The sequence below is a fragment of the Prunus mume genome, linkage group LG5, assembly GCF_029339155.1.
Source record: "Prunus mume cultivar Tortuosa linkage group LG5, ASM2933915v1, whole genome shotgun sequence".
In the NCBI taxonomy this organism is placed as follows: Eukaryota; Viridiplantae; Streptophyta; class Magnoliopsida; order Rosales; family Rosaceae; genus Prunus; species Prunus mume.
This window is the reverse complement of record NC_142702.1, coordinates 17,664,351-17,674,592: the sequence shown is the minus strand read 5'-3', so window position 1 is coordinate 17,674,592 and position 10,242 is coordinate 17,664,351. Positions and strand designations below refer to the sequence as shown.

General features: G+C 36.0%; 1 pseudogene across 1 annotated transcript; it reads right to left on the bottom strand.

Moving 5' to 3' along the window:
- Positions 1-1,046: 1,046 nt before the first annotated feature.
- On the bottom strand, positions 1,047-9,967 carry LOC103331585 (disease resistance protein RUN1-like; annotated as a pseudogene). The gene is made up of 9 exons (XR_016126992.1): positions 9,658-9,967; positions 9,004-9,215; positions 6,713-8,903; positions 5,283-5,821; positions 3,696-4,804; positions 3,313-3,611; positions 2,329-3,180; positions 1,355-2,016; positions 1,047-1,269 (listed from the first exon to the last, which is right to left on the bottom strand). The product of XR_016126992.1 is annotated as a disease resistance protein RUN1-like (transcript).
- Positions 9,968-10,242: the final 275 nt, after the last annotated feature.

The window sequence follows — 10,242 nt, the reverse complement described above, 5'->3', positions numbered from 1 at the left end:
TCCTCTCTCTGACACAAGGCTCAGGCCACCACACACGGCTCGGCCACGGTTTTCCTTGAAATACCCTACCTAGCTTAGGCATCGGGCCTTTGGCCAACACCCTCGGGTGTGGTCCTTTACCGATCATTTTGCGAGGAGAAAGAAGTGGGGAAGGCGAAGAAATCTTTGTGAATATTCTAGCGGGACGAAATTTGCTCCCATAATAACGACAATATCGAGAAGCATTAGAAACTCAGGAACACGTGATAACGACAATATCGAGAAGCATTAGAAGAGGAGGTCTCTGGATCTGCTGCTTTCACAAGAGCCATGGATATCGACGACTTGAAGTGGTCAAGAACAAATTAGCATTTGCTGGTGTCTCTGATGAGCTGTGGAAAATTAATTAAAAGCTTCAATTGAAAGCCAAGCATATTATGATGAAATGCAGAATTCAATGAATGGAAAAGGCAGCCTACCCATAACTCCATTGACTTGACTTGAAAAGCGATTAGGCTAACGTAGCACACAGAAACAGAGCGTTCCCTTGTTACTCTGCTTTCCTTGAGTTTTACGTTATGGGTTCCCTTGTTTGGGGCTTTGGTCTACTTTTTTGGGCTTTTGGAACCAAGACCATATTAAATTCATGGCCCCAGTAGCTGATGGTTTTGTTACATTGGTCAAACGCATAAGATAGGCATAGAAACCAAATCAGATTGGGCCATGTTTTGAGTGATTGTAGAAGATCCATGGGTGTGCTGAGCATCTCTGTTAGTGCAAGAAGAATGGGTGTGTAAAGGAGATTTGTCTATCCTCAACTCTATTATTCAAGTTGCTATAACTTTCAAAATGGAACGCTCTGGCATAGTTGTTCCATTTATTAATCACTATTTGGTTGTCTACATATTTGTTCTCGGAAAAATTTGCATACTAAGAGAATGTTCTTGATATGCATTGACTCTTCTTGATATAGAATTAAATATACGGTACTTAGACTTTTAATGCGCTTGAGATTTTTGCTCTTTTCAGCACCCGTCGTAAATTAATTTTATAAAATGAGCAGCTCAAAGAATCAAAAGAGAACATTGCATGATACATATTCGAAGAAGGTCTTAGTAAGGAAAACATTGGATATACGCAAGAACAACTGTATGCAGTTCAGGTACAAAGTTTATCTACAGCTTGTTGACTGTCGCATCTTTTTGTGTGAGAGAGAAGACCGGGTGATGAGAGAGCGTGAGAAAGAAACAAGCTGCGGAGATGAGCACCTTCCCCTTCCAGCCACGGAGGCTGCCGGATTCATTGTTGCAATTGTCTGATCATAATGTTGCTCTTCTTCTTTGACTGAAACTAAATAAAAAATTACAGAAAATCCTAACAAATTAGAGGAAACTTAATAGTTGGAGTAAAATCAAATGCGTTAATAAACAACACACCCGTCGTATCTTCATCATCAGAGTCCTTAAGGATCTTATTAGACCAAATCGGATCTTTAATTGGTTTACTTATGCGGAAAAGCCAGTACACTCCTGGCTGATGAGAAGAATCTCCACTCTTGACAGATGGATAATAAGAAGAATCTGTGGAAACAGTCATCATATTACTATTCTCTTCTTGCAGGTGCTGCACAAGCTGGATGCCAAACTCCTTGACCCGAACACAAGGTTGCATAATTACTGAAACAACCACTTCGTCGTCACCATCTAAGTGAACCTGCTCCTCCAACTTCCAGAGGCTTAACCATATCATGTCTTCTCCTTCACCTGGAATACCGTAGAATATTGGGCAATAGATCCACTTCAGACCCTTGCTCTTATTTGTTACTTTAGTAATTATTGGCCCAGGTAAATCTGGAGCAGAATTAATGGCATACAATTTTGTATAGACAACGAAGACCTTCAAGCCTTGAATTCTGTGATTATAATCACGTAATGGCACTGTAAAAGATATCGGGGACTTTGTACTTTTATGGCTGAACTGGCCAGTAACCTCATTCCCAGCAAAAAATGTGCTGAATATACCTTCTTCATACAATCCCTATGCATATAAAATGTAAATGACAATATTATAAGTCAATTCTTTCCTATGTATTGAGAATAAAATGACTTGATTGTAGGGATTACATTTTCCTTATTTGTATTGGACTTCACATATTGTGGGTCAACCTCAATCATAGCCTCAATTACTTAATAGCCTAGAATAGCTTCCTAGAATAGTTCCTTGTATCACCCATATATGTATACATCCTGTACAAACGTTGATATTGAAGAAATATACAGAAACTTCATCACATTATTGATTTTTATTACTATGATCATGACAGAGAGAGAGAGAGAGAGAGATGCACACCTGAACAGGTTTCCAATCCTCCTCTCTTGACATCCACATTTGTTTGCGCATCAGAATAGGTGCCAAGGATTCCAAGTTGGACAAGCCCAAAAGTTTGATAATTTCTGCATCAACACTTCCAATGGGTTCTAGCTTGTACCTATACTCCCACTCAACTAGGTTGTGATTGTTACCCAGTACGGTAGTGTGTTTTTGGAACCGAGAGCATTGATATGTTATTGTTTCCAATGATACGCAACTTCCCACGTCCAATATGCCCAGTTTTGGTAACCCAAGAAGCGATTTGAGATTCTCACATCTCGATAAAGAGAGTTCATCAAGCTTCGTTAAATCTTTGATGCAATTTGGTAGGACACAAATTGGATTGTTCCCTAGATTTAGTCTTCGCAATGAGGATAGATTACTAAATTCTCTGGGAAAGGCATCATTAGAAAGATTGCACCCTTGAATACTTAAATCTACTAAAGAGCATGGTAAAGAACTCAAGATACATGAACTTCTTCCTGGCCTTAGTTCACCTATTGGTATTCCATCTGTATGAAGCACTTTCAGAGATTCCATTTTCCTCAACATCTCAATTGAGAACTCATTAAGACTTGTGCAACCAGATATAATAATTGTTTCAAGTAATTTTAGCATGCATATGTTCTCTGGAAGCATCTTAAGATTTTTGCAATCCTTCATACTCAAGAATACAAGTCTCGTAAGGTTTCCAATGGATCCATGGACATAAATCAGGCTCACACAATCTGCAATAATAAGTTTCTCTAGATTTGGGCAGAATGAGAAGTCAGTGGTATCTGTAAGGGAATGAGAATGGCTGAGATTAAGAATCTTCAATGATGAAAGACGCTGTGGGGGGAAAATGAACAGAAGAAAAAATTGTGGGGAGTTAATATATATATATATATATATATATATATATATATATATGAAACTATAAGCCAAATGAAAGTGAAAATTGAAGAGCGTAGAGTAACATACTTTTGTTCTTTTGAAGACTTGCATCAAGCCGCTATATTGCATTTCAAGAACAATCAGGCTCCCCAAAGGAAAATCTGTGGGTATAGAATCCAAAGGAAACTTATCCCAACACAACCATCTTAATCCTGTACAAAATTCTGCATAACATCCGTCGAGTTGTACATGACTCAGATGGAGTAGTTTAGTTCATGCATCCTTGCAAATGCATTGGTTTCCAAGACTATCTCCGTTGAGTTTATGTGACTGTTTCTAGGGCGCATGTGCATGTCGAGGACAAGACCTTCAATTGTTTCTGTGCCCTACAAATGAAAAGGAGAAAAACATTTGGAAAATATTTACAAGAAGAAAAACATATATGTGTACAAAGAATGCATATTTCTTACATTCTTTTCCATCAAGATTTTGAAAGAGTCCTTATGATGCCATACTCTACTACGCTTCCAAGGCTCATTTGATTCTTGGCGAACAATTTCTCTTCCCATTCCACAAATCAGGTCGTGCATATGCACCTTGTCAAATTCATCAATTGTCACCAAACATCTATCGATGAGATTTTGAATGCCAACAATTGTGTAGAAATCACATCCATCTAGTATTTTAACAATGTAATCTTTGTCCTTTCCGATAAAGAAACAAGCAATGCGGAGGAATAATTTTCGGTCATGGTCATCTTGCAAAGAGTTATAGCTTACTCTTAGTTTATTTACTATTTCACCATTTGGAATGGCTTCTAACTTCTCCAGTGCACTTTTCCATACATCTATACTATCCCCCAAGTACATAGAAGAACCTAAAACTTTAAGAGCTAATGGAAGTCCTCCGCAATGATCCACTATTTTTTGCGAATACTCTATGTAACCTTCAATGGGATGGTCCTGACCAAAAGCGTGCCAACTAAAAAGCTCCAATGATTCCTTGTCATGCGAAGTTTCAACTTCATGCATCTTAGTAACTTGATGAGCCCTTAACAATCTTGCATGCCTAGTTGTTATTATAATTTTACTTCCTGGATAAAACTGATCTTTCATCCGAAATACTGCATCTAATTGATCCATATGATCCACATAAATCGAGAACAAGGAGAACCTTCTTAGAGCTTATTGCATCTTCAATCTCAGTTAATCCTTCACTAACACTGCTTATTTTCATTTTTCTCCTATTCAAAATATCAGAAAGAAGCTGTGTTTGTAATTGAACTAAGCCATTGGGTTGCTGCGAAACTTTTTTTATGTTTTCAAGGAAGCTCCTTCCTTCAAACCTTCCGTAGTTTGAATTATAAACAAACTTTGCAATGGTTGTCTTCCCTATTCCACTCATGCCATAAATTACAAGTATGCCAACATCATCTGATCCATCTTGTAACCATAAATTCAGTTCGTTGACTAGATCTAGAGAATGCCTTCCGATCATGATGTGGGGAACACTTAGGGGTCTACGCCTTAGTTTCCCTCCTATCACTTGAACAGTCTTGTTGATAAACTTTGACTCGTGTCTGAAAAGTTGCAATCCAAATGAAAAAAGAAATCAACATCCTTGCAACAGTACAATCCATCAACTTAGTTGATTTTTCCATCAATTTTTGCACATCTTCTCATTTGAAAAACCCAACTTTCAGATTTGTTTGATTTGCTTAAAATGAGCTTGGGGTTTCTGAAAAACATTCTTAATGGAATTGTAAATTTGTGTTCCATTTTGATTTTCATGGATTAGGCATCAAAACTTTCTTCGGATTTGATGTTGAAAATTTGGGAGTTTTTAAAATGAACTTGACGTTTCATGTACACCTTTTTTTAATAATCAAATTGTACCTTCTATGTTCAAATATGAAATCTCCATTAGTTTTAGGAGTGCGTTTGCAAAAAAGAAAAAGAAAAAGGAAAAGAAAAGACAAAGACTGAAAAGTCCATTTTCAGTATTTTAACTTTTAGAAAGAGACTTGTAAGTAAAAGAAGTGTTAGGAAAGAAATTACCCATCAGCTTGATTTTGTAAGACCATCCCTGCCAGATCTGCAACCTCTGCAAGTACCTCCCTCCATTCCTTCACTTTGTTCGACGGTTGTTTTTTTTTGGAGTATAGCAAATGCCTTCGCAAGACTTCCTGTCTGCTTCCGCACATCGGATGGATCCACGTCGTAGAAGACAGGTAAAACGACATGGTCAGCTGAGATCCTCTTGCGTTCAAGGATCAGGACGAGCTCGTCAAGGCACCATGTGGACGACGCGTAGTCTTTCGAAAATACAATAACAGAAGTTCGTGAATGTTTGATTGCTTTCAGCAGTTCGGGCTTGATACCTTCTCCTCTCTCGACTTCATCGTCGTCTCGGAAAGTGCGAAATCCGGCGTTGATAAGAGCCGTGTATAGGTGGTCAATGAAAGTCTTGCGAGTGTCTTGGCCTTTGAAACTCAGGAACACGTGATAACGACAATATCGAAAAGCATTAGAAGAGGAGGTTTGCTGAGCTGCTCTCACAAGTGCCATGTATGAGGTGTTGTGAGCAAATAAACTGTCTGCGTGGAAATTAAATCTTCTATCAAGCTTTGAGGTTCCTACTGTTGGAATTGGCTCAGATTTGATACAAGCGTTATTAAGAATTTGAACACAAGACCTAGAATTGGATTTAATGTGATGTTTAATAATTGATCAAGCGCTACATATAAGTCTCATTTGTCAATTTTTTTTTTCTTTTAGACTTTTTGCCCGACAACACAAACATATTCCCTCCATGTTTTTCTGAGATCATCTCTTATTTCTTTAATCTATTCCAACTAAACACACCAATTTATTATTATTATTATTATTATTTGAACTGTTATATAGGAATTTGTTAATTAATTATGTCGACTCCACGTTGACAGACCCCACGCAATGTGATAGTTTACAGGAACTCAAATTAATATAAAATTAAGATAAGAACATAAAAATATGTACAGAAAACGGCAAGTCTTTGTTAGCTAGCCATGTGCTATCACCATCCGGATAATATTAAAATCCCCTTTGTAAATTAATCTATTGCCATCACCATCCGAATAAGTAAAAAAAATGTCCAAAATTCAGCTTTAGTTAGTACTAGCAAAGGTGCCCGCGCAATGCTGCAGATTTTAAAACCATCTGAAATGCGTACAAAGTTATGAAAATATGTAGCAAGTTTAAGTTGCAAAGTAAAGACAAATAGCATGTTTTATATGTTGCTTGTCATGTTAAAATATTGATCATATTTTAATAAAACCAAGCAGCAATCAAAATATCAGCAGTGTTGAGCTGCTTCTTGTTGAAAAGAGTTTGGACATGTCTTTACATATATGCGATAATTTATTTTACTACTTTGGGCATAATATTTAGGAAGGATATGTGAACAAAAAGGGTCTAACAAAAACAGGAAAAATAAATAAAATAACAACCTTGTCTAGCCTGCAAAGAACCGCCTTCTATTCACAGCCTCATCTTGACTATCTCATACACTACTACCATCTTGCAAAAACTGAAAATCTACAAAATGAAAATCATCACAATCTCAGCTAAAAACACCAAATGAACACATTGTACTCCATCGTTAAACCCAAGAAAAAGGCTACATAATGCATAACCGCTATTTCTTAATATGAGCTCTCCATATACATATATTTCACAAAATTTAAGCATGAGAAAAGAACTGTAAATCTGTTTTAAATTGAAAAGAAAAGAAAACAAATCATCCCTGCATATAAGAATAAGAAAAGAAACAGTGCAACAAAAATATGGCACAATATTTAACCCCATAAGCTCAAACTCAATTTAATTTACCAAGACAGACGTCTTCTTGAAGAATAGAACCAAGCACTTGATTCAATACACCCCTTACGAAGAATTTAAATATGTTACTACGTTATTTTCATGTACAAACAGATCATTAAGTTTAAAAAACAGTAATTGGAAGGGCAAAAAGTAGAGAGTAAAACAAATTTCAGAACAAATATTCCACTGAATAGTAAAATTTTTCATGTCTTTAGGACATGAATTGGTATTCAAAATGTGTCATACTTGGAAATTATAATTCAATCACCACAACTTTGTTGGTTTTGATATATGCAGGAATCGTGATATAAGAGTTTACCACGAAAAGGAAAATATGAAGACAGTATGAAATGAAAGAAACCCAAAAAAAATGATGAAATATCAAACTTTCATTCAAATCAAGAAAAACAAATAAAACATTTTGGACAAAAATTTAACTACTTTGAACATAAAATTCAGGGAGAATAAGTGAACAAAAAGTTTCGAACGAAAACAGGAAAATGAAGGGGGGAAAAAACCATTTTCAACCTTGTCCTACTCACAGCCTCTTCTTAACTCTCTCGTACATGGTTAACATCTTGCCAAAACTCAAAATCCATACAAAAAATATATAGGATAAGCATCTTTCAAAATAGAAACATAACAAAGTGGATGAAACAAATTAAATAAGGGATATAATTAACTGCAATCATTAAGTTTTACTAAAGGTTTGGCAAAATCTGAAAATCATGAGATTGCAGTCGACAAAAGTCTCTCTTCCAAAAGCATAAGCAAATAGCATTTAGCCTTCAAAAAGGATAGAAGCAGTTTCATAATATTAGAAAAATCAAAAAGAGAATTTAACAATTTGTCGATTGTTACAATGGTTTTCATGGTCACAGGCTGCATGTAGAATTGGGACCAAAAAAACTTCTGAGAAATTAGACAGAACCTTTAAGAATTGGCAAGACAACTTGTCATACTTTATACCAGTTACGAAATTTATACTAAAAGTGCAATTACTACTAAGTTATCATAAAGGCAAAAGTAATAGAAACGTTCTTTCAGTACATGGTGTACAACCCTCACAGATGCAGAAACCATAATAAGTCTATAATCTCAAGCTAATGTCAATCTATTTATCTCTACAATTAAGGCTCAAGCAGCAATCATCCTTAATAGATAACACGTATAGACTCAATAGAAAATAAAATCTCATATGCCAACAACCATATGAGAGTTTAGGTCATGAGATATAAATCAAATTCAATTCTTATTTTAGGTCATGAAAATGAAAGCATGCGTACATTATTTTGGAGCAAAACTGTCTTCAATATTTTTATTTTTTTAATAAGAGAAACGATATATTGAAAAGGTGGATATGGCATCCACAGCCAAACAAACAAAACACAGAAACAGCCCTAAAAAGGCCAAAAGAAAGAAAAAGAAAAGAAGGGAAATGAGGCAAAACGTACAAAATTAAGACTAAGAACTTGTTGACTGTAAAGGAAGGGAACATAAATGTAGTCTTAAAGCTCGTAACTTGCCTATATAGATGTGAAATAGATGCAGATACTTGACTGAGCTCATTTCTCTGCTAGGGTGTTAGGACTCTTTCTTGCCATTTTAGATTAAGTAAATGGCTCTTAGAATTATAGTTGTTAACTCTCTCCCCAAGTCTTTGATTAATATAGGCCATACAAAATTCAAAGAAACATATAAGTTCACCTGCTTCAAAACAAACAACCGTCGATCAGAAAGAGTTGGTGGTATGATATCACCATATACACGTTTTGCCTCCTCAGCATACAACTCAATAAACCCAGCCCCGTAACTCACCTGTAATATGAGTTTGAAATTTGAATCACATGATGAAAGTAAGATGCAAAGCCACAGCTAATTGCTTAAATCCCTTAAACAGAAGTCTGAAATAGGATACCTCGCCAATGGCTAATTTCCTTAGACATTTGATTACTCCAATAATAAGAATGAAACAGGGAGCATAGAACTTTAATTTTCTGTAAGCGTTGATCTAGATTTACATTCTCTTTGTCCAGACAACTCAATCAAACATTTTTTGGAAGCAACCAAATCAGAGGATCCATTCCCATGGGATAACGAAACAGATATGAGTGTCAGTGGTGTTTCGATCTGTATAACCAATAAATCAAACTTAGTTGTGATTTTCAATTATGTGCAGGTGTCAGAGCAGGGTTATTTAATCTAGTGGGGGCAATTCTTTTGAACATAAATCAAATACAACCCAAAACAATAAAATAAAAAGAAGAAGAAAAACAATCACTATATCAATCAACAACAAAAATTAAAAAGGAAGATCAAAACAGAAACCAAATAATAAATATAACCAACAATTGAAATATTCATCAATTTTAATCTTTTTTATCAAAACTTGGCTAAACAATCAAAAGTCACCATAAACAATCAAAATCATAAAAGAACTATATTTACATGGTCGTTGTCATCAAAGATTTGAAAATTCTCTGCTAAACCCCAAAAATTTCAATTATCAAAATGTCTGTTAATTGATGAAATAAAGACCAAAAGATGGCTAAAAAGGCGAAGGGATGCATACCCCAAGACAAAAGATGCAAGAATTCGCAGCCAAGAGAGATAGAAGATGCCTGAGACGAAGGTTGTAGAATCTGTGGAAAATATCACAACGAACAGATAAATCCCTGAAACGAAGACCAAAAGGGGCTGGATTCGCAGCTCGCCTCCCCAAACGAAAATCAAAGGCAGCCAAACCATCTCCAACAGTGAAACGCAAATCTTCCATCGCTGCCCCCCAACCAGGCTAACCAGCTAGTTCGAAATCAACTGGAGATGAACTCATCCTCTGAGCGAACGAAACGTTCGCAAGAAAAGAAGACAGAAGGAGACGGGGCAAAAAGGGAAGAGACGAAAAGGTTAAGTGGAGGGCATTTTCGGCAATTCAATGTGCTGAAGAGAAATTAAAACGATTTACAAGGGGGCAGTTTTGTCATTTCACTGTGATTAGCTACAGTGTTGAAAACGGCAAGTCTTTGTTAGCTAGCCATGTGCTATCACCATCCGGATAATATTAAAATCCCCTTTGTAAATTAATCTATTGCCATCGCTATCCGAATAAGTCAAAAAATGTCCAAAATTCAGCTTTAGTTAATATGATGGTTATGAC